Source organism: Solanum lycopersicum, chromosome 1 (genome assembly GCF_036512215.1).
Source record: "Solanum lycopersicum chromosome 1, SLM_r2.1".
Lineage (NCBI taxonomy): Eukaryota > Viridiplantae > Streptophyta > Magnoliopsida > Solanales > Solanaceae > Solanum > Solanum lycopersicum.
The window spans coordinates 36,418,540-36,443,372 of NC_090800.1; the positions used below are offsets into that span (position 1 = coordinate 36,418,540).

Below are 24,833 nucleotides of genomic sequence, written 5' to 3' on the forward strand. Positions count from 1 at the left end.
CGCCCCCCGCTTTAAAACCCTCCACGCACCGACGCACGACGACGCCCGTCACGCCCATCCCCGACGCCACCATCCCATATCCTAATGACGCCTCAATCCGAACGTATTTTCCGCAAAAAAAAAAATAAATGAGTATATTTTTTTTTTTCAATTACGAGATCAAATTTCAACAAAAAGGAGGGATGCAACACGAGGACTTCCCAGGGGGTCACCCATCCTAGTACTACTCTCGCCCAAGCACGCTTAACTTCGGAGTTCTGATGGGATCCGGTGCGTTAGTGCTGGTATGATCGCATCCGTCATTCATTGCACTCTAAAATCTATTAAACACAACCTTCCTCCCAACGCCCTAGCCCGCCCCCCGCTTTAAAACCCTCCACGCACCGACGCACGACGACGCCCGTCACGCCCATCCCCGACGCCACCATCCCATATCCTAATGACGCCTCAATCCGAACGTATTTTCCGCAAAAAAAAAAATAAATGAGTATATTTTTTTTTTTCAATTACGAGATCAAATTTCAACAAAAAGGAGGGATGCAACACGAGGACTTCCCAGGGGGTCACCCATCCTAGTACTACTCTCGCCCAAGCACGCTTAACTTCGGAGTTCTGATGGGATCCGGTGCGTTAGTGCTGGTATGATCGCATCCGTCATTCATTGCACTCTAAAATCTATTAAACACAACCTTCCTCCCAACGCCCTAGCCCGCCCCCCGCTTTAAAACCCTCCACGCACCGACGCACGACGACGCCCGTCACGCCCATCCCCGACGCCACCATCCCATATCCTAATGACGCCTCAATCCGAACGTATTTTCCGCAAAAAAAAAAATAAATGAGTATATTTTTTTTTTTCAATTACGAGATCAAATTTCAACAAAAAGGAGGGATGCAACACGAGGACTTCCCAGGGGGTCACCCATCCTAGTACTACTCTCGCCCAAGCACGCTTAACTTCGGAGTTCTGATGGGATCCGGTGCGTTAGTGCTGGTATGATCGCATCCGTCATTCATTGCACTCTAAAATCTATTAAACACAACCTTCCTCCCAACGCCCTAGCCCGCCCCCCGCTTTAAAACCCTCCACGCACCGACGCACGACGACGCCCGTCACGCCCATCCCCGACGCCACCATCCCATATCCTAATGACGCCTCAATCCGAACGTATTTTCCGCAAAAAAAAAAATAAATGAGTATATTTTTTTTTTTCAATTACGAGATCAAATTTCAACAAAAAGGAGGGATGCAACACGAGGACTTCCCAGGGGGTCACCCATCCTAGTACTACTCTCGCCCAAGCACGCTTAACTTCGGAGTTCTGATGGGATCCGGTGCGTTAGTGCTGGTATGATCGCATCCGTCATTCATTGCACTCTAAAATCTATTAAACACAACCTTCCTCCCAACGCCCTAGCCCGCCCCCCGCTTTAAAACCCTCCACGCACCGACGCACGACGACGCCCGTCACGCCCATCCCCGACGCCACCATCCCATATCCTAATGACGCCTCAATCCGAACGTATTTTCCGCAAAAAAAAAAATAAATGAGTATATTTTTTTTTTTCAATTACGAGATCAAATTTCAACAAAAAGGAGGGATGCAACACGAGGACTTCCCAGGGGGTCACCCATCCTAGTACTACTCTCGCCCAAGCACGCTTAACTTCGGAGTTCTGATGGGATCCGGTGCGTTAGTGCTGGTATGATCGCATCCGTCATTCATTGCACTCTAAAATCTATTAAACACAACCTTCCTCCCAACGCCCTAGCCCGCCCCCCGCTTTAAAACCCTCCACGCACCGACGCACGACGACGCCCGTCACGCCCATCCCCGACGCCACCATCCCATATCCTAATGACGCCTCAATCCGAACGTATTTTCCGCAAAAAAAAAAATAAATGAGTATATTTTTTTTTTTCAATTACGAGATCAAATTTCAACAAAAAGGAGGGATGCAACACGAGGACTTCCCAGGGGGTCACCCATCCTAGTACTACTCTCGCCCAAGCACGCTTAACTTCGGAGTTCTGATGGGATCCGGTGCGTTAGTGCTGGTATGATCGCATCCGTCATTCATTGCACTCTAAAATCTATTAAACACAACCTTCCTCCCAACGCCCTAGCCCGCCCCCCGCTTTAAAACCCTCCACGCACCGACGCACGACGACGCCCGTCACGCCCATCCCCGACGCCACCATCCCATATCCTAATGACGCCTCAATCCGAACGTATTTTCCGCAAAAAAAAAAATAAATGAGTATATTTTTTTTTTTCAATTACGAGATCAAATTTCAACAAAAAGGAGGGATGCAACACGAGGACTTCCCAGGGGGTCACCCATCCTAGTACTACTCTCGCCCAAGCACGCTTAACTTCGGAGTTCTGATGGGATCCGGTGCGTTAGTGCTGGTATGATCGCATCCGTCATTCATTGCACTCTAAAATCTATTAAACACAACCTTCCTCCCAACGCCCTAGCCCGCCCCCCGCTTTAAAACCCTCCACGCACCGACGCACGACGACGCCCGTCACGCCCATCCCCGACGCCACCATCCCATATCCTAATGACGCCTCAATCCGAACGTATTTTCCGCAAAAAAAAAAATAAATGAGTATATTTTTTTTTTTCAATTACGAGATCAAATTTCAACAAAAAGGAGGGATGCAACACGAGGACTTCCCAGGGGGTCACCCATCCTAGTACTACTCTCGCCCAAGCACGCTTAACTTCGGAGTTCTGATGGGATCCGGTGCGTTAGTGCTGGTATGATCGCATCCGTCATTCATTGCACTCTAAAATCTATTAAACACAACCTTCCTCCCAACGCCCTAGCCCGCCCCCCGCTTTAAAACCCTCCACGCACCGACGCACGACGACGCCCGTCACGCCCATCCCCGACGCCACCATCCCATATCCTAATGACGCCTCAATCCGAACGTATTTTCCGCAAAAAAAAAAATAAATGAGTATATTTTTTTTTTTCAATTACGAGATCAAATTTCAACAAAAAGGAGGGATGCAACACGAGGACTTCCCAGGGGGTCACCCATCCTAGTACTACTCTCGCCCAAGCACGCTTAACTTCGGAGTTCTGATGGGATCCGGTGCGTTAGTGCTGGTATGATCGCATCCGTCATTCATTGCACTCTAAAATCTATTAAACACAACCTTCCTCCCAACGCCCTAGCCCGCCCCCCGCTTTAAAACCCTCCACGCACCGACGCACGACGACGCCCGTCACGCCCATCCCCGACGCCACCATCCCATATCCTAATGACGCCTCAATCCGAACGTATTTTCCGCAAAAAAAAAAATAAATGAGTATATTTTTTTTTTTCAATTACGAGATCAAATTTCAACAAAAAGGAGGGATGCAACACGAGGACTTCCCAGGGGGTCACCCATCCTAGTACTACTCTCGCCCAAGCACGCTTAACTTCGGAGTTCTGATGGGATCCGGTGCGTTAGTGCTGGTATGATCGCATCCGTCATTCATTGCACTCTAAAATCTATTAAACACAACCTTCCTCCCAACGCCCTAGCCCGCCCCCCGCTTTAAAACCCTCCACGCACCGACGCACGACGACGCCCGTCACGCCCATCCCCGACGCCACCATCCCATATCCTAATGACGCCTCAATCCGAACGTATTTTCCGCAAAAAAAAAAATAAATGAGTATATTTTTTTTTTTCAATTACGAGATCAAATTTCAACAAAAAGGAGGGATGCAACACGAGGACTTCCCAGGGGGTCACCCATCCTAGTACTACTCTCGCCCAAGCACGCTTAACTTCGGAGTTCTGATGGGATCCGGTGCGTTAGTGCTGGTATGATCGCATCCGTCATTCATTGCACTCTAAAATCTATTAAACACAACCTTCCTCCCAACGCCCTAGCCCGCCCCCCGCTTTAAAACCCTCCACGCACCGACGCACGACGACGCCCGTCACGCCCATCCCCGACGCCACCATCCCATATCCTAATGACGCCTCAATCCGAACGTATTTTCCGCAAAAAAAAAAATAAATGAGTATATTTTTTTTTTTCAATTACGAGATCAAATTTCAACAAAAAGGAGGGATGCAACACGAGGACTTCCCAGGGGGTCACCCATCCTAGTACTACTCTCGCCCAAGCACGCTTAACTTCGGAGTTCTGATGGGATCCGGTGCGTTAGTGCTGGTATGATCGCATCCGTCATTCATTGCACTCTAAAATCTATTAAACACAACCTTCCTCCCAACGCCCTAGCCCGCCCCCCGCTTTAAAACCCTCCACGCACCGACGCACGACGACGCCCGTCACGCCCATCCCCGACGCCACCATCCCATATCCTAATGACGCCTCAATCCGAACGTATTTTCCGCAAAAAAAAAAATAAATGAGTATATTTTTTTTTTTCAATTACGAGATCAAATTTCAACAAAAAGGAGGGATGCAACACGAGGACTTCCCAGGGGGTCACCCATCCTAGTACTACTCTCGCCCAAGCACGCTTAACTTCGGAGTTCTGATGGGATCCGGTGCGTTAGTGCTGGTATGATCGCATCCGTCATTCATTGCACTCTAAAATCTATTAAACACAACCTTCCTCCCAACGCCCTAGCCCGCCCCCCGCTTTAAAACCCTCCACGCACCGACGCACGACGACGCCCGTCACGCCCATCCCCGACGCCACCATCCCATATCCTAATGACGCCTCAATCCGAACGTATTTTCCGCAAAAAAAAAAATAAATGAGTATATTTTTTTTTTTCAATTACGAGATCAAATTTCAACAAAAAGGAGGGATGCAACACGAGGACTTCCCAGGGGGTCACCCATCCTAGTACTACTCTCGCCCAAGCACGCTTAACTTCGGAGTTCTGATGGGATCCGGTGCGTTAGTGCTGGTATGATCGCATCCGTCATTCATTGCACTCTAAAATCTATTAAACACAACCTTCCTCCCAACGCCCTAGCCCGCCCCCCGCTTTAAAACCCTCCACGCACCGACGCACGACGACGCCCGTCACGCCCATCCCCGACGCCACCATCCCATATCCTAATGACGCCTCAATCCGAACGTATTTTCCGCAAAAAAAAAAATAAATGAGTATATTTTTTTTTTTCAATTACGAGATCAAATTTCAACAAAAAGGAGGGATGCAACACGAGGACTTCCCAGGGGGTCACCCATCCTAGTACTACTCTCGCCCAAGCACGCTTAACTTCGGAGTTCTGATGGGATCCGGTGCGTTAGTGCTGGTATGATCGCATCCGTCATTCATTGCACTCTAAAATCTATTAAACACAACCTTCCTCCCAACGCCCTAGCCCGCCCCCCGCTTTAAAACCCTCCACGCACCGACGCACGACGACGCCCGTCACGCCCATCCCCGACGCCACCATCCCATATCCTAATGACGCCTCAATCCGAACGTATTTTCCGCAAAAAAAAAAATAAATGAGTATATTTTTTTTTTTCAATTACGAGATCAAATTTCAACAAAAAGGAGGGATGCAACACGAGGACTTCCCAGGGGGTCACCCATCCTAGTACTACTCTCGCCCAAGCACGCTTAACTTCGGAGTTCTGATGGGATCCGGTGCGTTAGTGCTGGTATGATCGCATCCGTCATTCATTGCACTCTAAAATCTATTAAACACAACCTTCCTCCCAACGCCCTAGCCCGCCCCCCGCTTTAAAACCCTCCACGCACCGACGCACGACGACGCCCGTCACGCCCATCCCCGACGCCACCATCCCATATCCTAATGACGCCTCAATCCGAACGTATTTTCCGCAAAAAAAAAAATAAATGAGTATATTTTTTTTTTTCAATTACGAGATCAAATTTCAACAAAAAGGAGGGATGCAACACGAGGACTTCCCAGGGGGTCACCCATCCTAGTACTACTCTCGCCCAAGCACGCTTAACTTCGGAGTTCTGATGGGATCCGGTGCGTTAGTGCTGGTATGATCGCATCCGTCATTCATTGCACTCTAAAATCTATTAAACACAACCTTCCTCCCAACGCCCTAGCTCCACCCCCCCCCCCCCACGCACCGACGCACGACGACGCCCGTCACGCCCATCCCCGACGCCACCATCCCATATCCTAATGACGCCTCAATCCGAACGTATTTTCCGCAAAAAAAAAAATAAATGAGTATATTTTTTTTTTTCAATTACGAGATCAAATTTTCAACAAAAAGGAGTGGATGCAACACGAGGACTTCCCAGGTGGGTCACCCATCTAGTACTACTCTCGCCCAAGCACGCTTAACTTCGGAGTTCTGATGGGATCCGGTGCGTTAGTGCTGGTATGATCGCATCCGTCCTTCATTGCACTCTAAAATCTATTAAACACAACCTTCCTCCCAACGCCCTAGCCCGCCCCCCGCTTTAAAACCCTCCACGCACAGACGCACGACGACGCCCGTCACGCCCATCCCCGACGCCACCATCCCATATCCTAATGACGCCTCAATCCGAACGTATTTTCCGCAAAAAAAAAAATAAATGAGTATATTTTTTTTTTTCAATTACGAGATCAAATTTCAACAAAAAAGGAGGGATGCAACACGAGGACTTCCCAGGGGGTCACCCATCCTAGTACTACACTCGCCCAAGCACGCTTAACTCGGAGTTCTGATGGGATCCGGTGCGTTAGTGCTGGTATGATCGCATCCGTCATTCATTGCACTCTAAAATCTATTAAACACAAACCTTCCTCCCAACGCCCTAGCCCGCCCCCGCTTTAAAACCCTCCACGCACCGACGCACGACGACGCCCGTCACGCCCATCCCCGACGCCACCATCCCATATCCTAATGACGCCTCAATCCGAACGTATTTTTCCGCAAAAAAAAAATAAATGAGTATAATTCTTTTTTTTTCAATTACGAGATCAAATTTCAACAAAAAGGAGGGATGCAACACGAGGACTTCCCCAGGGGTCACCCATCCTAGTACTACTCTCGCCCAAGCACGCTTAACTTCGGAGTTCTGATGGGATCCGGTGCGTTAGTGCTGGTATGATCGCATCCGTCATTTCATTGCACTCTAAAAATCTATTAAACACAACCTTCCTACCAACGCCCTAGCCCGCCCCCCGCTTTAAAACCCTCCACGCACCGACGCACGACGACGCCCGTCACGCCCATCCCCCGACGCCACCATCCCATATCCTAATGACGCCTCAATCCGAACGTATTTTCCGCAAAAAAAAAAATAAATGAGTATATTTTTTTTTTTCAATTACGAGATCAAATTTCAACAAAAAGGAGGGATGCAACACGAGGACTTCCCAGGGGGTCACCCATCCTAGTACTACTCTCGCCCAAGCACGCTTAACTTCGGAGTTCTGATGGGATCCGGTGCGTTAGTGCTGGTATGATCGCATCCGTCATTCATTGCACTCTAAAATCTATTAAACACAACCTTCCTCCCAACGCCCTAGCCCGCCCCCCGCTTTAAAACCCTCCACGCACCGACGCACGACGACGCCCGTCACGCCCATCCCCGACGCCACCATCCCATATCCTAATGACGCCTCAATCCGAACGTATTTTCCGCAAAAAAAAAAATAAATGAGTATATTTTTTTTTTTCAATTACGAGATCAAATTTCAACAAAAAGGAGGGATGCAACACGAGGACTTCCCAGGGGGTCACCCATCCTAGTACTACTCTCGCCCAAGCACGCTTAACTTCGGAGTTCTGATGGGATCCGGTGCGTTAGTGCTGGTATGATCGCATCCGTCATTCATTGCACTCTAAAATCTATTAAACACAACCTTCCTCCCAACGCCCTAGCCCGCCCCCCGCTTTAAAACCCTCCACGCACCGACGCACGACGACGCCCGTCACGCCCATACCCCGACGCCACCATCCCATATCCTAATGACGCCTCAATCCGAACGTATTTTCCGCAAAAAAAAAAATAAATGAGTATATTTTTTTTTTTCAATTACGAGATCAAATTTCAACAAAAAGGAGGGATGCAACACGAGGACTTCCCAGGGGGTCACCCATCCTAGTACTACTCTCGCCCAAGCACGCTTAACTTCGGAGTTCTGATGGGATCCGGTGCGTTAGTGCTGGTATGATCGCATCCGTCATTCATTGCACTCTAAAATCTATTAAACACAACCTTCCTCCCAACGCCCTAGCCCGCCCCCCGCTTTAAAACCCTCCACGCACCGACGCACGACGACGCCCGTCACGCCCATCCCCGACGCCACCATCCCATATCCTAATGACGCCTCAATCCGAACGTATTTTCCGCAAAAAAAAAAATAAATGAGTATATTTTTTTTTTTCAATTACGAGATCAAATTTCAACAAAAAGGAGGGATGCAACACGAGGACTTCCCAGGGGGTCACCCATCCTAGTACTACTCTCGCCCAAGCACGCTTAACTTCGGAGTTCTGATGGGATCCGGTGCGTTAGTGCTGGTATGATCGCATCCGTCATTCATTGCACTCTAAAATCTATTAAACACAACCTTCCTCCCAACGCCCTAGCCCGCCCCCCGCTTTAAAACCCTCCACGCACCGACGCACGACGACGCCCGTCACGCCCATCCCCGACGCCACCATCCCATATCCTAATGACGCCTCAATCCGAACGTATTTTCCGCAAAAAAAAAAATAAATGAGTATATTTTTTTTTTTCAATTACGAGATCAAATTTCAACAAAAAGGAGGGATGCAACACGAGGACTTCCCAGGGGGTCACCCATCCTAGTACTACTCTCGCCCAAGCACGCTTAACTTCGGAGTTCTGATGGGATCCGGTGCGTTAGTGCTGGTATGATCGCATCCGTCATTCATTGCACTCTAAAATCTATTAAACACAACCTTCCTCCCAACGCCCTAGCCCGCCCCCCGCTTTAAAACCCTCCACGCACCGACGCACGACGACGCCCGTCACGCCCATCCCCGACGCCACCATCCCATATCCTAATGACGCCTCAATCCGAACGTATTTTCCGCAAAAAAAAAAATAAATGAGTATATTTTTTTTTTTCAATTACGAGATCAAATTTCAACAAAAAGGAGGGATGCAACACGAGGACTTCCCAGGGGGTCACCCATCCTAGTACTACTCTCGCCCAAGCACGCTTAACTTCGGAGTTCTGATGGGATCCGGTGCGTTAGTGCTGGTATGATCGCATCCGTCATTCATTGCACTCTAAAATCTATTAAACACAACCTTCCTCCCAACGCCCTAGCCCGCCCCCCGCTTTAAAACCCTCCACGCACCGACGCACGACGACGCCCGTCACGCCCATCCCCGACGCCACCATCCCATATCCTAATGACGCCTCAATCCGAACGTATTTTCCGCAAAAAAAAAAATAAATGAGTATATTTTTTTTTTTCAATTACGAGATCAAATTTCAACAAAAAGGAGGGATGCAACACGAGGACTTCCCAGGGGGTCACCCATCCTAGTACTACTCTCGCCCAAGCACGCTTAACTTCGGAGTTCTGATGGGATCCGGTGCGTTAGTGCTGGTATGATCGCATCCGTCATTCATTGCACTCTAAAATCTATTAAACACAACCTTCCTCCCAACGCCCTAGCCCGCCCCCCGCTTTAAAACCCTCCACGCACCGACGCACGACGACGCCCGTCACGCCCATCCCCGACGCCACCATCCCATATCCTAATGACGCCTCAATCCGAACGTATTTTCCGCAAAAAAAAAAATAAATGAGTATATTTTTTTTTTTCAATTACGAGATCAAATTTCAACAAAAAGGAGGGATGCAACACGAGGACTTCCCAGGGGGTCACCCATCCTAGTACTACTCTCGCCCAAGCACGCTTAACTTCGGAGTTCTGATGGGATCCGGTGCGTTAGTGCTGGTATGATCGCATCCGTCATTCATTGCACTCTAAAATCTATTAAACACAACCTTCCTCCCAACGCCCTAGCCCGCCCCCCGCTTTAAAACCCTCCACGCACCGACGCACGACGACGCCCGTCACGCCCATCCCCGACGCCACCATCCCATATCCTAATGACGCCTCAATCCGAACGTATTTTCCGCAAAAAAAAAAATAAATGAGTATATTTTTTTTTTTCAATTACGAGATCAAATTTCAACAAAAAGGAGGGATGCAACACGAGGACTTCCCAGGGGGTCACCCATCCTAGTACTACTCTCGCCCAAGCACGCTTAACTTCGGAGTTCTGATGGGATCCGGTGCGTTAGTGCTGGTATGATCGCATCCGTCATTCATTGCACTCTAAAATCTATTAAACACAACCTTCCTCCCAACGCCCTAGCCCGCCCCCCGCTTTAAAACCCTCCACGCACCGACGCACGACGACGCCCGTCACGCCCATCCCCGACGCCACCATCCCATATCCTAATGACGCCTCAATCCGAACGTATTTTCCGCAAAAAAAAAAATAAATGAGTATATTTTTTTTTTTCAATTACGAGATCAAATTTCAACAAAAAGGAGGGATGCAACACGAGGACTTCCCAGGGGGTCACCCATCCTAGTACTACTCTCGCCCAAGCACGCTTAACTTCGGAGTTCTGATGGGATCCGGTGCGTTAGTGCTGGTATGATCGCATCCGTCATTCATTGCACTCTAAAATCTATTAAACACAACCTTCCTCCCAACGCCCTAGCCCGCCCCCCGCTTTAAAACCCTCCACGCACCGACGCACGACGACGCCCGTCACGCCCATCCCCGACGCCACCATCCCATATCCTAATGACGCCTCAATCCGAACGTATTTTCCGCAAAAAAAAAAATAAATGAGTATATTTTTTTTTTTCAATTACGAGATCAAATTTCAACAAAAAGGAGGGATGCAACACGAGGACTTCCCAGGGGGTCACCCATCCTAGTACTACTCTCGCCCAAGCACGCTTAACTTCGGAGTTCTGATGGGATCCGGTGCGTTAGTGCTGGTATGATCGCATCCGTCATTCATTGCACTCTAAAATCTATTAAACACAACCTTCCTCCCAACGCCCTAGCCCGCCCCCCGCTTTAAAACCCTCCACGCACCGACGCACGACGACGCCCGTCACGCCCATCCCCGACGCCACCATCCCATATCCTAATGACGCCTCAATCCGAACGTATTTTCCGCAAAAAAAAAAATAAATGAGTATATTTTTTTTTTTCAATTACGAGATCAAATTTCAACAAAAAGGAGGGATGCAACACGAGGACTTCCCAGGGGGTCACCCATCCTAGTACTACTCTCGCCCAAGCACGCTTAACTTCGGAGTTCTGATGGGATCCGGTGCGTTAGTGCTGGTATGATCGCATCCGTCATTCATTGCACTCTAAAATCTATTAAACACAACCTTCCTCCCAACGCCCTAGCCCGCCCCCCGCTTTAAAACCCTCCACGCACCGACGCACGACGACGCCCGTCACGCCCATCCCCGACGCCACCATCCCATATCCTAATGACGCCTCAATCCGAACGTATTTTCCGCAAAAAAAAAAATAAATGAGTATATTTTTTTTTTTCAATTACGAGATCAAATTTCAACAAAAAGGAGGGATGCAACACGAGGACTTCCCAGGGGGTCACCCATCCTAGTACTACTCTCGCCCAAGCACGCTTAACTTCGGAGTTCTGATGGGATCCGGTGCGTTAGTGCTGGTATGATCGCATCCGTCATTCATTGCACTCTAAAATCTATTAAACACAACCTTCCTCCCAACGCCCTAGCCCGCCCCCCGCTTTAAAACCCTCCACGCACCGACGCACGACGACGCCCGTCACGCCCATCCCCGACGCCACCATCCCATATCCTAATGACGCCTCAATCCGAACGTATTTTCCGCAAAAAAAAAAATAAATGAGTATATTTTTTTTTTTCAATTACGAGATCAAATTTCAACAAAAAGGAGGGATGCAACACGAGGACTTCCCAGGGGGTCACCCATCCTAGTACTACTCTCGCCCAAGCACGCTTAACTTCGGAGTTCTGATGGGATCCGGTGCGTTAGTGCTGGTATGATCGCATCCGTCATTCATTGCACTCTAAAATCTATTAAACACAACCTTCCTCCCAACGCCCTAGCCCGCCCCCCGCTTTAAAACCCTCCACGCACCGACGCACGACGACGCCCGTCACGCCCATCCCCGACGCCACCATCCCATATCCTAATGACGCCTCAATCCGAACGTATTTTCCGCAAAAAAAAAAATAAATGAGTATATTTTTTTTTTTCAATTACGAGATCAAATTTCAACAAAAAGGAGGGATGCAACACGAGGACTTCCCAGGGGGTCACCCATCCTAGTACTACTCTCGCCCAAGCACGCTTAACTTCGGAGTTCTGATGGGATCCGGTGCGTTAGTGCTGGTATGATCGCATCCGTCATTCATTGCACTCTAAAATCTATTAAACACAACCTTCCTCCCAACGCCCTAGCCCGCCCCCCGCTTTAAAACCCTCCACGCACCGACGCACGACGACGCCCGTCACGCCCATCCCCGACGCCACCATCCCATATCCTAATGACGCCTCAATCCGAACGTATTTTCCGCAAAAAAAAAAATAAATGAGTATATTTTTTTTTTTCAATTACGAGATCAAATTTCAACAAAAAGGAGGGATGCAACACGAGGACTTCCCAGGGGGTCACCCATCCTAGTACTACTCTCGCCCAAGCACGCTTAACTTCGGAGTTCTGATGGGATCCGGTGCGTTAGTGCTGGTATGATCGCATCCGTCATTCATTGCACTCTAAAATCTATTAAACACAACCTTCCTCCCAACGCCCTAGCCCGCCCCCCGCTTTAAAACCCTCCACGCACCGACGCACGACGACGCCCGTCACGCCCATCCCCGACGCCACCATCCCATATCCTAATGACGCCTCAATCCGAACGTATTTTCCGCAAAAAAAAAAATAAATGAGTATATTTTTTTTTTTCAATTACGAGATCAAATTTCAACAAAAAGGAGGGATGCAACACGAGGACTTCCCAGGGGGTCACCCATCCTAGTACTACTCTCGCCCAAGCACGCTTAACTTCGGAGTTCTGATGGGATCCGGTGCGTTAGTGCTGGTATGATCGCATCCGTCATTCATTGCACTCTAAAATCTATTAAACACAACCTTCCTCCCAACGCCCTAGCCCGCCCCCCGCTTTAAAACCCTCCACGCACCGACGCACGACGACGCCCGTCACGCCCATCCCCGACGCCACCATCCCATATCCTAATGACGCCTCAATCCGAACGTATTTTCCGCAAAAAAAAAAATAAATGAGTATATTTTTTTTTTTCAATTACGAGATCAAATTTCAACAAAAAGGAGGGATGCAACACGAGGACTTCCCAGGGGGTCACCCATCCTAGTACTACTCTCGCCCAAGCACGCTTAACTTCGGAGTTCTGATGGGATCCGGTGCGTTAGTGCTGGTATGATCGCATCCGTCATTCATTGCACTCTAAAATCTATTAAACACAACCTTCCTCCCAACGCCCTAGCCCGCCCCCCGCTTTAAAACCCTCCACGCACCGACGCACGACGACGCCCGTCACGCCCATCCCCGACGCCACCATCCCATATCCTAATGACGCCTCAATCCGAACGTATTTTCCGCAAAAAAAAAAATAAATGAGTATATTTTTTTTTTTCAATTACGAGATCAAATTTCAACAAAAAGGAGGGATGCAACACGAGGACTTCCCAGGGGGTCACCCATCCTAGTACTACTCTCGCCCAAGCACGCTTAACTTCGGAGTTCTGATGGGATCCGGTGCGTTAGTGCTGGTATGATCGCATCCGTCATTCATTGCACTCTAAAATCTATTAAACACAACCTTCCTCCCAACGCCCTAGCCCGCCCCCCGCTTTAAAACCCTCCACGCACCGACGCACGACGACGCCCGTCACGCCCATCCCCGACGCCACCATCCCATATCCTAATGACGCCTCAATCCGAACGTATTTTCCGCAAAAAAAAAAATAAATGAGTATATTTTTTTTTTTCAATTACGAGATCAAATTTCAACAAAAAGGAGGGATGCAACACGAGGACTTCCCAGGGGGTCACCCATCCTAGTACTACTCTCGCCCAAGCACGCTTAACTTCGGAGTTCTGATGGGATCCGGTGCGTTAGTGCTGGTATGATCGCATCCGTCATTCATTGCACTCTAAAATCTATTAAACACAACCTTCCTCCCAACGCCCTAGCCCGCCCCCCGCTTTAAAACCCTCCACGCACCGACGCACGACGACGCCCGTCACGCCCATCCCCGACGCCACCATCCCATATCCTAATGACGCCTCAATCCGAACGTATTTTCCGCAAAAAAAAAAATAAATGAGTATATTTTTTTTTTTCAATTACGAGATCAAATTTCAACAAAAAGGAGGGATGCAACACGAGGACTTCCCAGGGGGTCACCCATCCTAGTACTACTCTCGCCCAAGCACGCTTAACTTCGGAGTTCTGATGGGATCCGGTGCGTTAGTGCTGGTATGATCGCATCCGTCATTCATTGCACTCTAAAATCTATTAAACACAACCTTCCTCCCAACGCCCTAGCCCGCCCCCCGCTTTAAAACCCTCCACGCACCGACGCACGACGACGCCCGTCACGCCCATCCCCGACGCCACCATCCCATATCCTAATGACGCCTCAATCCGAACGTATTTTCCGCAAAAAAAAAAATAAATGAGTATATTTTTTTTTTTCAATTACGAGATCAAATTTCAACAAAAAGGAGGGATGCAACACGAGGACTTCCCAGGGGGTCACCCATCCTAGTACTACTCTCGCCCAAGCACGCTTAACTTCGGAGTTCTGATGGGATCCGGTGCGTTAGTGCTGGTATGATCGCATCCGTCATTCATTGCACTCTAAAATCTATTAAACACAACCTTCCTCCCAACGCCCTAGCCCGCCCCCCGCTTTAAAACCCTCCACGCACCGACGCACGACGACGCCCGTCACGCCCATCCCCGACGCCACCATCCCATATCCTAATGACGCCTCAATCCGAACGTATTTTCCGCAAAAAAAAAAATAAATGAGTATATTTTTTTTTTTCAATTACGAGATCAAATTTCAACAAAAAGGAGGGATGCAACACGAGGACTTCCCAGGGGGTCACCCATCCTAGTACTACTCTCGCCCAAGCACGCTTAACTTCGGAGTTCTGATGGGATCCGGTGCGTTAGTGCTGGTATGATCGCATCCGTCATTCATTGCACTCTAAAATCTATTAAACACAACCTTCCTCCCAACGCCCTAGCCCGCCCCCCGCTTTAAAACCCTCCACGCACCGACGCACGACGACGCCCGTCACGCCCATCCCCGACGCCACCATCCCATATCCTAATGACGCCTCAATCCGAACGTATTTTCCGCAAAAAAAAAAATAAATGAGTATATTTTTTTTTTTCAATTACGAGATCAAATTTCAACAAAAAGGAGGGATGCAACACGAGGACTTCCCAGGGGGTCACCCATCCTAGTACTACTCTCGCCCAAGCACGCTTAACTTCGGAGTTCTGATGGGATCCGGTGCGTTAGTGCTGGTATGATCGCATCCGTCATTCATTGCACTCTAAAATCTATTAAACACAACCTTCCTCCCAACGCCCTAGCCCGCCCCCCGCTTTAAAACCCTCCACGCACCGACGCACGACGACGCCCGTCACGCCCATCCCCGACGCCACCATCCCATATCCTAATGACGCCTCAATCCGAACGTATTTTCCGCAAAAAAAAAAATAAATGAGTATATTTTTTTTTTTCAATTACGAGATCAAATTTCAACAAAAAGGAGGGATGCAACACGAGGACTTCCCAGGGGGTCACCCATCCTAGTACTACTCTCGCCCAAGCACGCTTAACTTCGGAGTTCTGATGGGATCCGGTGCGTTAGTGCTGGTATGATCGCATCCGTCATTCATTGCACTCTAAAATCTATTAAACACAACCTTCCTCCCAACGCCCTAGCCCGCCCCCCGCTTTAAAACCCTCCACGCACCGACGCACGACGACGCCCGTCACGCCCATCCCCGACGCCACCATCCCATATCCTAATGACGCCTCAATCCGAACGTATTTTCCGCAAAAAAAAAAATAAATGAGTATATTTTTTTTTTTCAATTACGAGATCAAATTTCAACAAAAAGGAGGGATGCAACACGAGGACTTCCCAGGGGGTCACCCATCCTAGTACTACTCTCGCCCAAGCACGCTTAACTTCGGAGTTCTGATGGGATCCGGTGCGTTAGTGCTGGTATGATCGCATCCGTCATTCATTGCACTCTAAAATCTATTAAACACAACCTTCCTCCCAACGCCCTAGCCCGCCCCCCGCTTTAAAACCCTCCACGCACCGACGCACGACGACGCCCGTCACGCCCATCCCCGACGCCACCATCCCATATCCTAATGACGCCTCAATCCGAACGTATTTTCCGCAAAAAAAAAAATAAATGAGTATATTTTTTTTTTTCAATTACGAGATCAAATTTCAACAAAAAGGAGGGATGCAACACGAGGACTTCCCAGGGGGTCACCCATCCTAGTACTACTCTCGCCCAAGCACGCTTAACTTCGGAGTTCTGATGGGATCCGGTGCGTTAGTGCTGGTATGATCGCATCCGTCATTCATTGCACTCTAAAATCTATTAAACACAACCTTCCTCCCAACGCCCTAGCCCGCCCCCCGCTTTAAAACCCTCCACGCACCGACGCACGACGACGCCCGTCACGCCCATCCCCGACGCCACCATCCCATATCCTAATGACGCCTCAATCCGAACGTATTTTCCGCAAAAAAAAAAATAAATGAGTATATTTTTTTTTTTCAATTACGAGATCAAATTTCAACAAAAAGGAGGGATGCAACACGAGGACTTCCCAGGGGGTCACCCATCCTAGTACTACTCTCGCCCAAGCACGCTTAACTTCGGAGTTCTGATGGGATCCGGTGCGTTAGTGCTGGTATGATCGCATCCGTCATTCATTGCACTCTAAAATCTATTAAACACAACCTTCCTCCCAACGCCCTAGCCCGCCCCCCGCTTTAAAACCCTCCACGCACCGACGCACGACGACGCCCGTCACGCCCATCCCCGACGCCACCATCCCATATCCTAATGACGCCTCAATCCGAACGTATTTTCCGCAAAAAAAAAAATAAATGAGTATATTTTTTTTTTTCAATTACGAGATCAAATTTCAACAAAAAGGAGGGATGCAACACGAGGACTTCCCAGGGGGTCACCCATCCTAGTACTACTCTCGCCCAAGCACGCTTAACTTCGGAGTTCTGATGGGATCCGGTGCGTTAGTGCTGGTATGATCGCATCCGTCATTCATTGCACTCTAAAATCTATTAAACACAACCTTCCTCCCAACGCCCTAGCCCGCCCCCCGCTTTAAAACCCTCCACGCACCGACGCACGACGACGCCCGTCACGCCCATCCCCGACGCCACCATCCCATATCCTAATGACGCCTCAATCCGAACGTATTTTCCGCAAAAAAAAAAATAAATGAGTATATTTTTTTTTTTCAATTACGAGATCAAATTTCAACAAAAAGGAGGGATGCAACACGAGGACTTCCCAGGGGGTCACCCATCCTAGTACTACTCTCGCCCAAGCACGCTTAACTTCGGAGTTCTGATGGGATCCGGTGCGTTAGTGCTGGTATGATCGCATCCGTCATTCATTGCACTCTAAAATCTATTAAACACAACCTTCCTCCCAACGCCCTAGCCCGCCCCCCGCTTTAAAACCCTCCACGCACCGACGCACGACGACGCCCGTCACGCCCATCCCCGACGCCACCATCCCATATCCTAATGACGCCTCAATCCGAACGTATTTTCCGCAAAAAAAAAAATAAATGAGTATATTTTTTTTTTTCAATTACGAGATCAAATTTCAACAAAAAGGAGGGATGCAACACGAGGACTTCCCAGGGGGTCACCCATCCTAGTACTACTCTCGCCCAAGCACGCTTAACTTCGGAGTTCTGATGGGATCCGGTGCGTTAGTGCTGGTATGATCGCATCCGTCATTCATTGCACTCTAAAATCTATTAAACACAACCTTCCTCCCAACGCCCTAGCCCGCCCCCCGCTTTAAAACCCTCCACGCACCGACGCACGACGACGCCCGTCACGCCCATCCCCGACGCCACCATCCCATATCCTAATGACGCCTCAATCCGAACGTATTTTCCGCAAAAAAAAAAATAAATGAGTATATTTTTTTTTTTCAATTACGAGATCAAATTTCAACAAAAAGGAGGGATGCAACACGAGGACTTCCCAGGGGGTCACCCATCCTAGTACTACTCTCGCCCAAGCACGCTTAACTTCGGAGTTCTGATGGGATCCGGTGCGTTAGTGCTGGTATGATCGCATCCGTCATTCATTGCACTCTAAAATCTATTAAACACAACCTTCCTCCCAACGCCCTAGCCCGCCCCCCGCTTTAAAACCCTCCACGCACCGACGCACGACGACGCCCGTCACGCCCATCCCCGACGCCACCATCCCATATCCTAATGACGCCTCAATCCGAACGTATTTTCCGCAAAAAAAAAAATAAATGAGTATATTTTTTTTTTTCAATTACGAGATCAAATTTCAACAAAAAGGAGGGATGCAACACGAGGACTTCCCAGGGGGTCACCCATCCTAGTACTACTCTCGCCCAAGCACGCTTAACTTCGGAGTTCTGATGGGATCCGGTGCGTTAGTGCTGGTATGATCGCATCCGTCATTCATTGCACTCTAAAATCTATTAAACACAACCTTCCTCCCAACGCCCTAGCCCGCCCCCCGCTTTAAAACCCTCCACGCACCGACGCACGACGACGCCCGTCACGCCCATCCCCGACGCCACCATCCCATATCCTAATGACGCCTCAATCCGAACGTATTTTCCGCAAAAAAAAAAATAAATGAGTATATTTTTTTTTTTCAATTACGAGATCAAATTTCAACAAAAAGGAGGGATGCAACACGAGGACTTCCCAGGGGGTCACCCATCCTAGTACTACTCTCGCCCAAGCACGCTTAACTTCGGAGTTCTGATGGGATCCGGTGCGTTAGTGCTGGTATGATCGCATCCGTCATTCATTGCACTCTAAAATCTATTAAACACAACCTTCCTCCCAACGCCCTAGCCCGCCCCCCGCTTTAAAACCCTCCACGCACCGACGCACGACGACGCCCGTCACGCCCATCCCCGACGCCACCATCCCATATCCTAATGACGCCTCAATCCGAACGTATTTTCCGCAAAAAAAAAAATAAATGAGTATATTTTTTTTTTTCAATTACGAGATCAAATTTCAACAAAAAGGAGGGATGCAACACGAGGACTTCCCAGGGGGTCACCCATCCTAGTACTACTCTCGCCCAAGCACGCTTAACTTCGGAGTTCTGATGGGATCCGGTGCGTTAGTGCTGGTATGATCGCATCCGTCATTCATTGCACTCTAAAATCTATTAAACACAACCTTCCTCCCAACGCCCTAGCCCGCCCCCCGCTTTAAAACCCTCCACGCACCGACGCACGACGACGCCCGTCACGCCCATCCCCGACGCCACCATCCCATATCCTAATGACGCCTCAATCCGAACGTATTTTCCGCAAAAAAAAAAATAAATGAGTATATTTTTTTTTTTCAATTACGAGATCAAATTTCAACAAAAAGGAGGGATGCAACACGAGGACTTCCCAGGGGGTCACCCATCCTAGTACTACTCTCGCCCAAGCACGCTTAACTTCGGAGTTCTGATGGGATCCGGTGCGTTAGTGCTGGTATGATCGCATCCGTCATTCATTGCACTCTAAAATCTATTAAACACAACCTTCCTCCCAACGCCCTAGCCCGCCCCCCGCTTTAAAACCCTCCACGCACCGACGCACGACGACGCCCGTCACGCCCATCCCCGACGCCACCATCCCATATCCTAATGACGCCTCAATCCGAACGTATTTTCCGCAAAAAAAAAAATAAATGAGTATATTTTTTTTTTTCAATTACGAGATCAAATTTCAACAAAAAGGAGGGATGCAACACGAGGACTTCCCAGGGGGTCACCCATCCTAGTACTACTCTCGCCCAAGCACGCTTAACTTCGGAGTTCTGATGGGATCCGGTGCGTTAGTGCTGGTATGATCGCATCCGTCATTCATTGCACTCTAAAATCTATTAAACACAACCTTCCTCCCAACGCCCTAGCCCGCCCCCCGCTTTAAAACCCTCCACGCACCGACGCACGACGACGCCCGTCACGCCCATCCCCGACGCCACCATCCCATATCCTAATGACGCCTCAATCCGAACGTATTTTCCGCAAAAAAAAAAATAAATGAGTATATTTTTTTTTTTCAATTACGAGATCAAATTTCAACAAAAAGGAGGGATGCAACACGAGGACTTCCCAGGGGGTCACCCATCCTAGTACTACTCTCGCCCAAGCACGCTTAACTTCGGAGTTCTGATGGGATCCGGTGCGTTAGTGCTGGTATGATCGCATCCGTCATTCATTGCACTCTAAAATCTATTAAACACAACCTTCCTCCCAACGCCCTAGCCCGCCCCCCGCTTTAAAACCCTCCACGCACCGACGCACGACGACGCCCGTCACGCCCATCCCCGACGCCACCATCCCATATCCTAATGACGCCTCAATCCGAACGTATTTTCCGCAAAAAAAAAAATAAATGAGTATATTTTTTTTTTTCAATTACGAGATCAAATTTCAACAAAAAGGAGGGATGCAACACGAGGACTTCCCAGGGGGTCACCCATCCTAGTACTACTCTCGCCCAAGCACGCTTAACTTCGGAGTTCTGATGGGATCCGGTGCGTTAGTGCTGGTATGATCGCATCCGTCATTCATTGCACTCTAAAATCTATTAAACACAACCTTCCTCCCAACGCCCTAGCCCGCCCCCCGCTTTAAAACCCTCCACGCACCGACGCACGACGACGCCCGTCACGCCCATCCCCGACGCCACCATCCCATATCCTAATGACGCCTCAATCCGAACGTATTTTCCGCAAAAAAAAAAATAAATGAGTATATTTTTTTTTTTCAATTACGAGATCAAATTTCAACAAAAAGGAGGGATGCAACACGAGGACTTCCCAGGGGGTCACCCATCCTAGTACTACTCTCGCCCAAGCACGCTTAACTTCGGAGTTCTGATGGGATCCGGTGCGTTAGTGCTGGTATGATCGCATCCGTCATTCATTGCACTCTAAAATCTATTAAACACAACCTTCCTCCCAACGCCCTAGCCCGCCCCCCGCTTTAAAACCCTCCACGCACCGACGCACGACGACGCCCGTCACGCCCATCCCCGACGCCACCATCCCATATCCTAATGACGCCTCAATCCGAACGTATTTTCCGCAAAAAAAAAAATAAATGAGTATATTTTTTTTTTTCAATTACGAGATCAAATTTCAACAAAAAGGAGGGATGCAACACGAGGACTTCCCAGGGGGTCACCCATCCTAGTACTACTCTCGCCCAAGCACGCTTAACTTCGGAGTTCTGATGGGATCCGGTGCGTTAGTGCTGGTATGATCGCATCCGTCATTCATTGCACTCTAAAATCTATTAAACACAACCTTCCTCCCAACGCCCTAGCCCGCCCCCCGCTTTAAAACCCTCCACGCACCGACGCACGACGACGCCCGTCACGCCCATCCCCGACGCCACCATCCCATATCCTAATGACGCCTCAATCCGAACGTATTTTCCGCAAAAAAAAAAATAAATGAGTATATTTTTTTTTTTCAATTACGAGATCAAATTTCAACAAAAAGGAGGGATGCAACACGAGGACTTCCCAGGGGGTCACCCATCCTAGTACTACTCTCGCCCAAGCACGCTTAACTTCGGAGTTCTGATGGGATCCGGTGCGTTAGTGCTGGTATGATCGCATCCGTCATTCATTGCACTCTAAAATCTATTAAACACAACCTTCCTCCCAACGCCCTAGCCCGCCCCCCGCTTTAAAACCCTCCACGCACCGACGCACGACGACGCCCGTCACGCCCATCCCCGACGCCACCATCCCATATCCTAATGACGCCTCAATCCGAACGTATTTTCCGCAAAAAAAAAAATAAATGAGTATATTTTTTTTTTTCAATTACGAGATCAAATTTCAACAAAAAGGAGGGATGCAACACGAGGACTTCCCAGGGGGTCACCCATCCTAGTACTACTCTCGCCCAAGCACGCTTAACTTCGGAGTTCTGATGGGATCCGGTGCGTTAGTGCTGGTATGATCGCATCCGTCATTCATTGCACTCTAAAATCTATTAAACACAACCTTCCTCCCAACGCCCTAGCCCGCCCCCCGCTTTAAAACCCTCCACGCACCGACGCACGACGACGCCCGTCACGCCCATCCCCGACGCCACCATCCCATATCCTAATGACGCCTCAATCCGAACGTATTTTCCGCAAAAAAAAAAATAAATGAGTATATTTTTTTTTTTCAATTACGAGATCAAATTTCAACAAAAAGGAGGGATGCAACACGAGGACTTCCCAGGGGGTCACCCATCCTAGTACTACTCTCGCCCAAGCACGCTTAACTTCGGAGTTCTGATGGGATCCGGTGCGTTAGTGCTGGTATGATCGCATCCGTCATTCATTGCACTCTAAAATCTATTAAACACAACCTTCCTCCCAACGCCCTAGCCCGCCCCCCGCTTTAAAACCCTCCACGCACCGACGCACGACGACGCCCGTCACGCCCATCCCCGACGCCACCATCCCATATCCTAATGACGCCTCAATCCGAACGTATTTTCCGCAAAAAAAAAAATAAATGAGTATATTTTTTTTTTTCAATTACGAGATCAAATTTCAACAAAAAGGAGGGATGCAACACGAGGACTTCCCAGGGGGTCACCCATCCTAGTACTACTCTCGCCCAAGCACGCTTAACTTCGGAGTTCTGATGGGATCCGGTGCGTTAGTGCTGGTATGATCGCATCCGTCATTCATTGCACTCTAAAATCTATTAAACACAACCTTCCTCCCAACGCCCTAGCCCGCCCCCCGCTTTAAAACCCTCCACGCACCGACGCACGACGACGCCCGTCACGCCCATCCCCGACGCCACCATCCCATATCCTAATGACGCCTCAATCCGAACGTATTTTCCGCAAAAAAAAAAATAAATGAGTATATTTTTTTTTTTCAATTACGAGATCAAATTTCAACAAAAAGGAGGGATGCAACACGAGGACTTCCCAGGGGGTCACCCATCCTAGTACTACTCTCGCCCAAGCACGCTTAACTTCGGAGTTCTGATGGGATCCGGTGCGTTAGTGCTGGTATGATCGCATCCGTCATTCATTGCACTCTAAAATCTATTAAACACAACCTTCCTCCCAACGCCCTAGCCCGCCCCCCGCTTTAAAACCCTCCACGCACCGACGCACGACGACGCCCGTCACGCCCATCCCCGACGCCACCATCCCATATCCTAATGACGCCTCAATCCGAACGTATTTTCCGCAAAAAAAAAAATAAATGAGTATATTTTTTTTTTTCAATTACGAGATCAAATTTCAACAAAAAGGAGGGATGCAACACGAGGACTTCCCAGGGGGTCACCCATCCTAGTACTACTCTCGCCCAAGCACGCTTAACTTCGGAGTTCTGATGGGATCCGGTGCGTTAGTGCTGGTATGATCGCATCCGTCATTCATTGCACTCTAAAATCTATTAAACACAACCTTCCTCCCAACGCCCTAGCCCGCCCCCCGCTTTAAAACCCTCCACGCACCGACGCACGACGACGCCCGTCACGCCCATCCCCGACGCCACCATCCCATATCCTAATGACGCCTCAATCCGAACGTATTTTCCGCAAAAAAAAAAATAAATGAGTATATTTTTTTTTTTCAATTACGAGATCAAATTTCAACAAAAAGGAGGGATGCAACACGAGGACTTCCCAGGGGGTCACCCATCCTAGTACTACTCTCGCCCAAGCACGCTTAACTTCGGAGTTCTGATGGGATCCGGTGCGTTAGTGCTGGTATGATCGCATCCGTCATTCATTGCACTCTAAAATCTATTAAACACAACCTTCCTCCCAACGCCCTAGCCCGCCCCCCGCTTTAAAACCCTCCACGCACCGACGCACGACGACGCCCGTCACGCCCATCCCCGACGCCACCATCCCATATCCTAATGACGCCTCAATCCGAACGTATTTTCCGCAAAAAAAAAAATAAATGAGTATATTTTTTTTTTTCAATTACGAGATCAAATTTCAACAAAAAGGAGGGATGCAACACGAGGACTTCCCAGGGGGTCACCCATCCTAGTACTACTCTCGCCCAAGCACGCTTAACTTCGGAGTTCTGATGGGATCCGGTGCGTTAGTGCTGGTATGATCGCATCCGTCATTCATTGCACTCTAAAATCTATTAAACACAACCTTCCTCCCAACGCCCTAGCCCGCCCCCCGCTTTAAAACCCTCCACGCACCGACGCACGACGACGCCCGTCACGCCCATCCCCGACGCCACCATCCCATATCCTAATGACGCCTCAATCCGAACGTATTTTCCGCAAAAAAAAAAATAAATGAGTATATTTTTTTTTTTCAATTACGAGATCAAATTTCAACAAAAAGGAGGGATGCAACACGAGGACTTCCCAGGGGGTCACCCATCCTAGTACTACTCTCGCCCAAGCACGCTTAACTTCGGAGTTCTGATGGGATCCGGTGCGTTAGTGCTGGTATGATCGCATCCGTCATTCATTGCACTCTAAAATCTATTAAACACAACCTT

The 24,833-nt window shown here is 49.0% G+C and overlaps 70 non-coding genes across 70 annotated transcripts; all 70 read right to left on the reverse strand.

Annotated features, from left to right (window-relative positions):
* Positions 1–179: 179 nt before the first annotated feature.
* On the reverse strand, positions 180–298 carry LOC138341171 (5S ribosomal RNA). The gene has a single exon (XR_011213972.1). It is a non-coding gene; the product is annotated as a 5S ribosomal RNA (ribosomal RNA).
* A 236-nt stretch (positions 299–534) lies between these two features.
* Positions 535–653, reverse strand: LOC138341172 (5S ribosomal RNA). Its single transcript, XR_011213973.1, has one exon. It is a non-coding gene; the product is annotated as a 5S ribosomal RNA (ribosomal RNA).
* Positions 654–889: 236 nt separating this feature from the next.
* LOC138341173 (5S ribosomal RNA) lies at positions 890–1,008 on the reverse strand. Its single transcript, XR_011213974.1, has one exon. It is a non-coding gene; the product is annotated as a 5S ribosomal RNA (ribosomal RNA).
* Positions 1,009–1,244: 236 nt separating this feature from the next.
* Positions 1,245–1,363, reverse strand: LOC138341175 (5S ribosomal RNA). Its single transcript, XR_011213976.1, has one exon. It is a non-coding gene; the product is annotated as a 5S ribosomal RNA (ribosomal RNA).
* A 236-nt stretch (positions 1,364–1,599) lies between these two features.
* Positions 1,600–1,718, reverse strand: LOC138341176 (5S ribosomal RNA). The gene has a single exon (XR_011213977.1). It is a non-coding gene; the product is annotated as a 5S ribosomal RNA (ribosomal RNA).
* Positions 1,719–1,954: 236 nt separating this feature from the next.
* On the reverse strand, positions 1,955–2,073 carry LOC138341177 (5S ribosomal RNA). Its single transcript, XR_011213978.1, has one exon. It is a non-coding gene; the product is annotated as a 5S ribosomal RNA (ribosomal RNA).
* A 236-nt stretch (positions 2,074–2,309) lies between these two features.
* On the reverse strand, positions 2,310–2,428 carry LOC138341178 (5S ribosomal RNA). The gene has a single exon (XR_011213979.1). It is a non-coding gene; the product is annotated as a 5S ribosomal RNA (ribosomal RNA).
* Positions 2,429–2,664: 236 nt separating this feature from the next.
* On the reverse strand, positions 2,665–2,783 carry LOC138341179 (5S ribosomal RNA). Its single transcript, XR_011213980.1, has one exon. It is a non-coding gene; the product is annotated as a 5S ribosomal RNA (ribosomal RNA).
* Positions 2,784–3,019: 236 nt separating this feature from the next.
* On the reverse strand, positions 3,020–3,138 carry LOC138341180 (5S ribosomal RNA). Its single transcript, XR_011213981.1, has one exon. It is a non-coding gene; the product is annotated as a 5S ribosomal RNA (ribosomal RNA).
* A 236-nt stretch (positions 3,139–3,374) lies between these two features.
* On the reverse strand, positions 3,375–3,493 carry LOC138341181 (5S ribosomal RNA). The gene has a single exon (XR_011213982.1). It is a non-coding gene; the product is annotated as a 5S ribosomal RNA (ribosomal RNA).
* Positions 3,494–3,729: 236 nt separating this feature from the next.
* Positions 3,730–3,848, reverse strand: LOC138341182 (5S ribosomal RNA). The gene has a single exon (XR_011213983.1). It is a non-coding gene; the product is annotated as a 5S ribosomal RNA (ribosomal RNA).
* A 236-nt stretch (positions 3,849–4,084) lies between these two features.
* Positions 4,085–4,203, reverse strand: LOC138341183 (5S ribosomal RNA). Its single transcript, XR_011213984.1, has one exon. It is a non-coding gene; the product is annotated as a 5S ribosomal RNA (ribosomal RNA).
* A 236-nt stretch (positions 4,204–4,439) lies between these two features.
* LOC138341184 (5S ribosomal RNA) lies at positions 4,440–4,558 on the reverse strand. The gene has a single exon (XR_011213985.1). It is a non-coding gene; the product is annotated as a 5S ribosomal RNA (ribosomal RNA).
* Positions 4,559–4,794: 236 nt separating this feature from the next.
* LOC138341186 (5S ribosomal RNA) lies at positions 4,795–4,913 on the reverse strand. The gene has a single exon (XR_011213987.1). It is a non-coding gene; the product is annotated as a 5S ribosomal RNA (ribosomal RNA).
* A 236-nt stretch (positions 4,914–5,149) lies between these two features.
* On the reverse strand, positions 5,150–5,268 carry LOC138341187 (5S ribosomal RNA). Its single transcript, XR_011213988.1, has one exon. It is a non-coding gene; the product is annotated as a 5S ribosomal RNA (ribosomal RNA).
* Positions 5,269–5,504: 236 nt separating this feature from the next.
* On the reverse strand, positions 5,505–5,623 carry LOC138341188 (5S ribosomal RNA). Its single transcript, XR_011213989.1, has one exon. It is a non-coding gene; the product is annotated as a 5S ribosomal RNA (ribosomal RNA).
* Positions 5,624–5,859: 236 nt separating this feature from the next.
* On the reverse strand, positions 5,860–5,978 carry LOC138341189 (5S ribosomal RNA). Its single transcript, XR_011213990.1, has one exon. It is a non-coding gene; the product is annotated as a 5S ribosomal RNA (ribosomal RNA).
* A 231-nt stretch (positions 5,979–6,209) lies between these two features.
* On the reverse strand, positions 6,210–6,328 carry LOC138341030 (5S ribosomal RNA). The gene has a single exon (XR_011213854.1). It is a non-coding gene; the product is annotated as a 5S ribosomal RNA (ribosomal RNA).
* A 237-nt stretch (positions 6,329–6,565) lies between these two features.
* On the reverse strand, positions 6,566–6,683 carry LOC138340998 (5S ribosomal RNA). Its single transcript, XR_011213823.1, has one exon. It is a non-coding gene; the product is annotated as a 5S ribosomal RNA (ribosomal RNA).
* A 238-nt stretch (positions 6,684–6,921) lies between these two features.
* Positions 6,922–7,040, reverse strand: LOC138340920 (5S ribosomal RNA). Its single transcript, XR_011213747.1, has one exon. It is a non-coding gene; the product is annotated as a 5S ribosomal RNA (ribosomal RNA).
* Positions 7,041–7,279: 239 nt separating this feature from the next.
* Positions 7,280–7,398, reverse strand: LOC138341190 (5S ribosomal RNA). Its single transcript, XR_011213991.1, has one exon. It is a non-coding gene; the product is annotated as a 5S ribosomal RNA (ribosomal RNA).
* A 236-nt stretch (positions 7,399–7,634) lies between these two features.
* On the reverse strand, positions 7,635–7,753 carry LOC138341191 (5S ribosomal RNA). Its single transcript, XR_011213992.1, has one exon. It is a non-coding gene; the product is annotated as a 5S ribosomal RNA (ribosomal RNA).
* A 237-nt stretch (positions 7,754–7,990) lies between these two features.
* Positions 7,991–8,109, reverse strand: LOC138341192 (5S ribosomal RNA). The gene has a single exon (XR_011213993.1). It is a non-coding gene; the product is annotated as a 5S ribosomal RNA (ribosomal RNA).
* A 236-nt stretch (positions 8,110–8,345) lies between these two features.
* Positions 8,346–8,464, reverse strand: LOC138341193 (5S ribosomal RNA). Its single transcript, XR_011213994.1, has one exon. It is a non-coding gene; the product is annotated as a 5S ribosomal RNA (ribosomal RNA).
* A 236-nt stretch (positions 8,465–8,700) lies between these two features.
* On the reverse strand, positions 8,701–8,819 carry LOC138341195 (5S ribosomal RNA). The gene has a single exon (XR_011213995.1). It is a non-coding gene; the product is annotated as a 5S ribosomal RNA (ribosomal RNA).
* A 236-nt stretch (positions 8,820–9,055) lies between these two features.
* Positions 9,056–9,174, reverse strand: LOC138341196 (5S ribosomal RNA). The gene has a single exon (XR_011213996.1). It is a non-coding gene; the product is annotated as a 5S ribosomal RNA (ribosomal RNA).
* Positions 9,175–9,410: 236 nt separating this feature from the next.
* On the reverse strand, positions 9,411–9,529 carry LOC138341198 (5S ribosomal RNA). Its single transcript, XR_011213998.1, has one exon. It is a non-coding gene; the product is annotated as a 5S ribosomal RNA (ribosomal RNA).
* Positions 9,530–9,765: 236 nt separating this feature from the next.
* LOC138341199 (5S ribosomal RNA) lies at positions 9,766–9,884 on the reverse strand. Its single transcript, XR_011213999.1, has one exon. It is a non-coding gene; the product is annotated as a 5S ribosomal RNA (ribosomal RNA).
* Positions 9,885–10,120: 236 nt separating this feature from the next.
* On the reverse strand, positions 10,121–10,239 carry LOC138341200 (5S ribosomal RNA). The gene has a single exon (XR_011214000.1). It is a non-coding gene; the product is annotated as a 5S ribosomal RNA (ribosomal RNA).
* Positions 10,240–10,475: 236 nt separating this feature from the next.
* Positions 10,476–10,594, reverse strand: LOC138341201 (5S ribosomal RNA). The gene has a single exon (XR_011214001.1). It is a non-coding gene; the product is annotated as a 5S ribosomal RNA (ribosomal RNA).
* A 236-nt stretch (positions 10,595–10,830) lies between these two features.
* LOC138341202 (5S ribosomal RNA) lies at positions 10,831–10,949 on the reverse strand. The gene has a single exon (XR_011214002.1). It is a non-coding gene; the product is annotated as a 5S ribosomal RNA (ribosomal RNA).
* Positions 10,950–11,185: 236 nt separating this feature from the next.
* LOC138341203 (5S ribosomal RNA) lies at positions 11,186–11,304 on the reverse strand. The gene has a single exon (XR_011214003.1). It is a non-coding gene; the product is annotated as a 5S ribosomal RNA (ribosomal RNA).
* A 236-nt stretch (positions 11,305–11,540) lies between these two features.
* Positions 11,541–11,659, reverse strand: LOC138341204 (5S ribosomal RNA). Its single transcript, XR_011214004.1, has one exon. It is a non-coding gene; the product is annotated as a 5S ribosomal RNA (ribosomal RNA).
* A 236-nt stretch (positions 11,660–11,895) lies between these two features.
* On the reverse strand, positions 11,896–12,014 carry LOC138341205 (5S ribosomal RNA). Its single transcript, XR_011214005.1, has one exon. It is a non-coding gene; the product is annotated as a 5S ribosomal RNA (ribosomal RNA).
* A 236-nt stretch (positions 12,015–12,250) lies between these two features.
* On the reverse strand, positions 12,251–12,369 carry LOC138341206 (5S ribosomal RNA). Its single transcript, XR_011214006.1, has one exon. It is a non-coding gene; the product is annotated as a 5S ribosomal RNA (ribosomal RNA).
* A 236-nt stretch (positions 12,370–12,605) lies between these two features.
* Positions 12,606–12,724, reverse strand: LOC138341207 (5S ribosomal RNA). Its single transcript, XR_011214007.1, has one exon. It is a non-coding gene; the product is annotated as a 5S ribosomal RNA (ribosomal RNA).
* A 236-nt stretch (positions 12,725–12,960) lies between these two features.
* Positions 12,961–13,079, reverse strand: LOC138341209 (5S ribosomal RNA). The gene has a single exon (XR_011214009.1). It is a non-coding gene; the product is annotated as a 5S ribosomal RNA (ribosomal RNA).
* Positions 13,080–13,315: 236 nt separating this feature from the next.
* LOC138341210 (5S ribosomal RNA) lies at positions 13,316–13,434 on the reverse strand. The gene has a single exon (XR_011214010.1). It is a non-coding gene; the product is annotated as a 5S ribosomal RNA (ribosomal RNA).
* A 236-nt stretch (positions 13,435–13,670) lies between these two features.
* LOC138341211 (5S ribosomal RNA) lies at positions 13,671–13,789 on the reverse strand. The gene has a single exon (XR_011214011.1). It is a non-coding gene; the product is annotated as a 5S ribosomal RNA (ribosomal RNA).
* Positions 13,790–14,025: 236 nt separating this feature from the next.
* Positions 14,026–14,144, reverse strand: LOC138341212 (5S ribosomal RNA). Its single transcript, XR_011214012.1, has one exon. It is a non-coding gene; the product is annotated as a 5S ribosomal RNA (ribosomal RNA).
* A 236-nt stretch (positions 14,145–14,380) lies between these two features.
* On the reverse strand, positions 14,381–14,499 carry LOC138341213 (5S ribosomal RNA). The gene has a single exon (XR_011214013.1). It is a non-coding gene; the product is annotated as a 5S ribosomal RNA (ribosomal RNA).
* A 236-nt stretch (positions 14,500–14,735) lies between these two features.
* Positions 14,736–14,854, reverse strand: LOC138341214 (5S ribosomal RNA). Its single transcript, XR_011214014.1, has one exon. It is a non-coding gene; the product is annotated as a 5S ribosomal RNA (ribosomal RNA).
* A 236-nt stretch (positions 14,855–15,090) lies between these two features.
* Positions 15,091–15,209, reverse strand: LOC138341215 (5S ribosomal RNA). Its single transcript, XR_011214015.1, has one exon. It is a non-coding gene; the product is annotated as a 5S ribosomal RNA (ribosomal RNA).
* Positions 15,210–15,445: 236 nt separating this feature from the next.
* On the reverse strand, positions 15,446–15,564 carry LOC138341216 (5S ribosomal RNA). The gene has a single exon (XR_011214016.1). It is a non-coding gene; the product is annotated as a 5S ribosomal RNA (ribosomal RNA).
* Positions 15,565–15,800: 236 nt separating this feature from the next.
* Positions 15,801–15,919, reverse strand: LOC138341217 (5S ribosomal RNA). Its single transcript, XR_011214017.1, has one exon. It is a non-coding gene; the product is annotated as a 5S ribosomal RNA (ribosomal RNA).
* A 236-nt stretch (positions 15,920–16,155) lies between these two features.
* On the reverse strand, positions 16,156–16,274 carry LOC138341218 (5S ribosomal RNA). Its single transcript, XR_011214018.1, has one exon. It is a non-coding gene; the product is annotated as a 5S ribosomal RNA (ribosomal RNA).
* A 236-nt stretch (positions 16,275–16,510) lies between these two features.
* Positions 16,511–16,629, reverse strand: LOC138341220 (5S ribosomal RNA). Its single transcript, XR_011214020.1, has one exon. It is a non-coding gene; the product is annotated as a 5S ribosomal RNA (ribosomal RNA).
* A 236-nt stretch (positions 16,630–16,865) lies between these two features.
* LOC138341221 (5S ribosomal RNA) lies at positions 16,866–16,984 on the reverse strand. Its single transcript, XR_011214021.1, has one exon. It is a non-coding gene; the product is annotated as a 5S ribosomal RNA (ribosomal RNA).
* A 236-nt stretch (positions 16,985–17,220) lies between these two features.
* Positions 17,221–17,339, reverse strand: LOC138341222 (5S ribosomal RNA). Its single transcript, XR_011214022.1, has one exon. It is a non-coding gene; the product is annotated as a 5S ribosomal RNA (ribosomal RNA).
* Positions 17,340–17,575: 236 nt separating this feature from the next.
* On the reverse strand, positions 17,576–17,694 carry LOC138341223 (5S ribosomal RNA). Its single transcript, XR_011214023.1, has one exon. It is a non-coding gene; the product is annotated as a 5S ribosomal RNA (ribosomal RNA).
* A 236-nt stretch (positions 17,695–17,930) lies between these two features.
* Positions 17,931–18,049, reverse strand: LOC138341224 (5S ribosomal RNA). The gene has a single exon (XR_011214024.1). It is a non-coding gene; the product is annotated as a 5S ribosomal RNA (ribosomal RNA).
* Positions 18,050–18,285: 236 nt separating this feature from the next.
* LOC138341227 (5S ribosomal RNA) lies at positions 18,286–18,404 on the reverse strand. Its single transcript, XR_011214026.1, has one exon. It is a non-coding gene; the product is annotated as a 5S ribosomal RNA (ribosomal RNA).
* A 236-nt stretch (positions 18,405–18,640) lies between these two features.
* Positions 18,641–18,759, reverse strand: LOC138341228 (5S ribosomal RNA). The gene has a single exon (XR_011214027.1). It is a non-coding gene; the product is annotated as a 5S ribosomal RNA (ribosomal RNA).
* A 236-nt stretch (positions 18,760–18,995) lies between these two features.
* Positions 18,996–19,114, reverse strand: LOC138341229 (5S ribosomal RNA). Its single transcript, XR_011214028.1, has one exon. It is a non-coding gene; the product is annotated as a 5S ribosomal RNA (ribosomal RNA).
* A 236-nt stretch (positions 19,115–19,350) lies between these two features.
* Positions 19,351–19,469, reverse strand: LOC138341230 (5S ribosomal RNA). Its single transcript, XR_011214029.1, has one exon. It is a non-coding gene; the product is annotated as a 5S ribosomal RNA (ribosomal RNA).
* Positions 19,470–19,705: 236 nt separating this feature from the next.
* Positions 19,706–19,824, reverse strand: LOC138341231 (5S ribosomal RNA). The gene has a single exon (XR_011214030.1). It is a non-coding gene; the product is annotated as a 5S ribosomal RNA (ribosomal RNA).
* Positions 19,825–20,060: 236 nt separating this feature from the next.
* On the reverse strand, positions 20,061–20,179 carry LOC138341233 (5S ribosomal RNA). Its single transcript, XR_011214032.1, has one exon. It is a non-coding gene; the product is annotated as a 5S ribosomal RNA (ribosomal RNA).
* Positions 20,180–20,415: 236 nt separating this feature from the next.
* LOC138341234 (5S ribosomal RNA) lies at positions 20,416–20,534 on the reverse strand. Its single transcript, XR_011214033.1, has one exon. It is a non-coding gene; the product is annotated as a 5S ribosomal RNA (ribosomal RNA).
* A 236-nt stretch (positions 20,535–20,770) lies between these two features.
* LOC138341235 (5S ribosomal RNA) lies at positions 20,771–20,889 on the reverse strand. Its single transcript, XR_011214034.1, has one exon. It is a non-coding gene; the product is annotated as a 5S ribosomal RNA (ribosomal RNA).
* Positions 20,890–21,125: 236 nt separating this feature from the next.
* LOC138341236 (5S ribosomal RNA) lies at positions 21,126–21,244 on the reverse strand. Its single transcript, XR_011214035.1, has one exon. It is a non-coding gene; the product is annotated as a 5S ribosomal RNA (ribosomal RNA).
* A 236-nt stretch (positions 21,245–21,480) lies between these two features.
* Positions 21,481–21,599, reverse strand: LOC138341237 (5S ribosomal RNA). The gene has a single exon (XR_011214036.1). It is a non-coding gene; the product is annotated as a 5S ribosomal RNA (ribosomal RNA).
* A 236-nt stretch (positions 21,600–21,835) lies between these two features.
* Positions 21,836–21,954, reverse strand: LOC138341238 (5S ribosomal RNA). The gene has a single exon (XR_011214037.1). It is a non-coding gene; the product is annotated as a 5S ribosomal RNA (ribosomal RNA).
* A 236-nt stretch (positions 21,955–22,190) lies between these two features.
* Positions 22,191–22,309, reverse strand: LOC138341239 (5S ribosomal RNA). Its single transcript, XR_011214038.1, has one exon. It is a non-coding gene; the product is annotated as a 5S ribosomal RNA (ribosomal RNA).
* A 236-nt stretch (positions 22,310–22,545) lies between these two features.
* LOC138341240 (5S ribosomal RNA) lies at positions 22,546–22,664 on the reverse strand. The gene has a single exon (XR_011214039.1). It is a non-coding gene; the product is annotated as a 5S ribosomal RNA (ribosomal RNA).
* Positions 22,665–22,900: 236 nt separating this feature from the next.
* Positions 22,901–23,019, reverse strand: LOC138341241 (5S ribosomal RNA). Its single transcript, XR_011214040.1, has one exon. It is a non-coding gene; the product is annotated as a 5S ribosomal RNA (ribosomal RNA).
* Positions 23,020–23,255: 236 nt separating this feature from the next.
* On the reverse strand, positions 23,256–23,374 carry LOC138341242 (5S ribosomal RNA). Its single transcript, XR_011214041.1, has one exon. It is a non-coding gene; the product is annotated as a 5S ribosomal RNA (ribosomal RNA).
* Positions 23,375–23,610: 236 nt separating this feature from the next.
* LOC138341244 (5S ribosomal RNA) lies at positions 23,611–23,729 on the reverse strand. The gene has a single exon (XR_011214043.1). It is a non-coding gene; the product is annotated as a 5S ribosomal RNA (ribosomal RNA).
* Positions 23,730–23,965: 236 nt separating this feature from the next.
* Positions 23,966–24,084, reverse strand: LOC138341245 (5S ribosomal RNA). Its single transcript, XR_011214044.1, has one exon. It is a non-coding gene; the product is annotated as a 5S ribosomal RNA (ribosomal RNA).
* A 236-nt stretch (positions 24,085–24,320) lies between these two features.
* Positions 24,321–24,439, reverse strand: LOC138341246 (5S ribosomal RNA). The gene has a single exon (XR_011214045.1). It is a non-coding gene; the product is annotated as a 5S ribosomal RNA (ribosomal RNA).
* Positions 24,440–24,675: 236 nt separating this feature from the next.
* LOC138341247 (5S ribosomal RNA) lies at positions 24,676–24,794 on the reverse strand. Its single transcript, XR_011214046.1, has one exon. It is a non-coding gene; the product is annotated as a 5S ribosomal RNA (ribosomal RNA).
* Between the last annotated feature and the right edge of the window lie 39 nt (positions 24,795–24,833).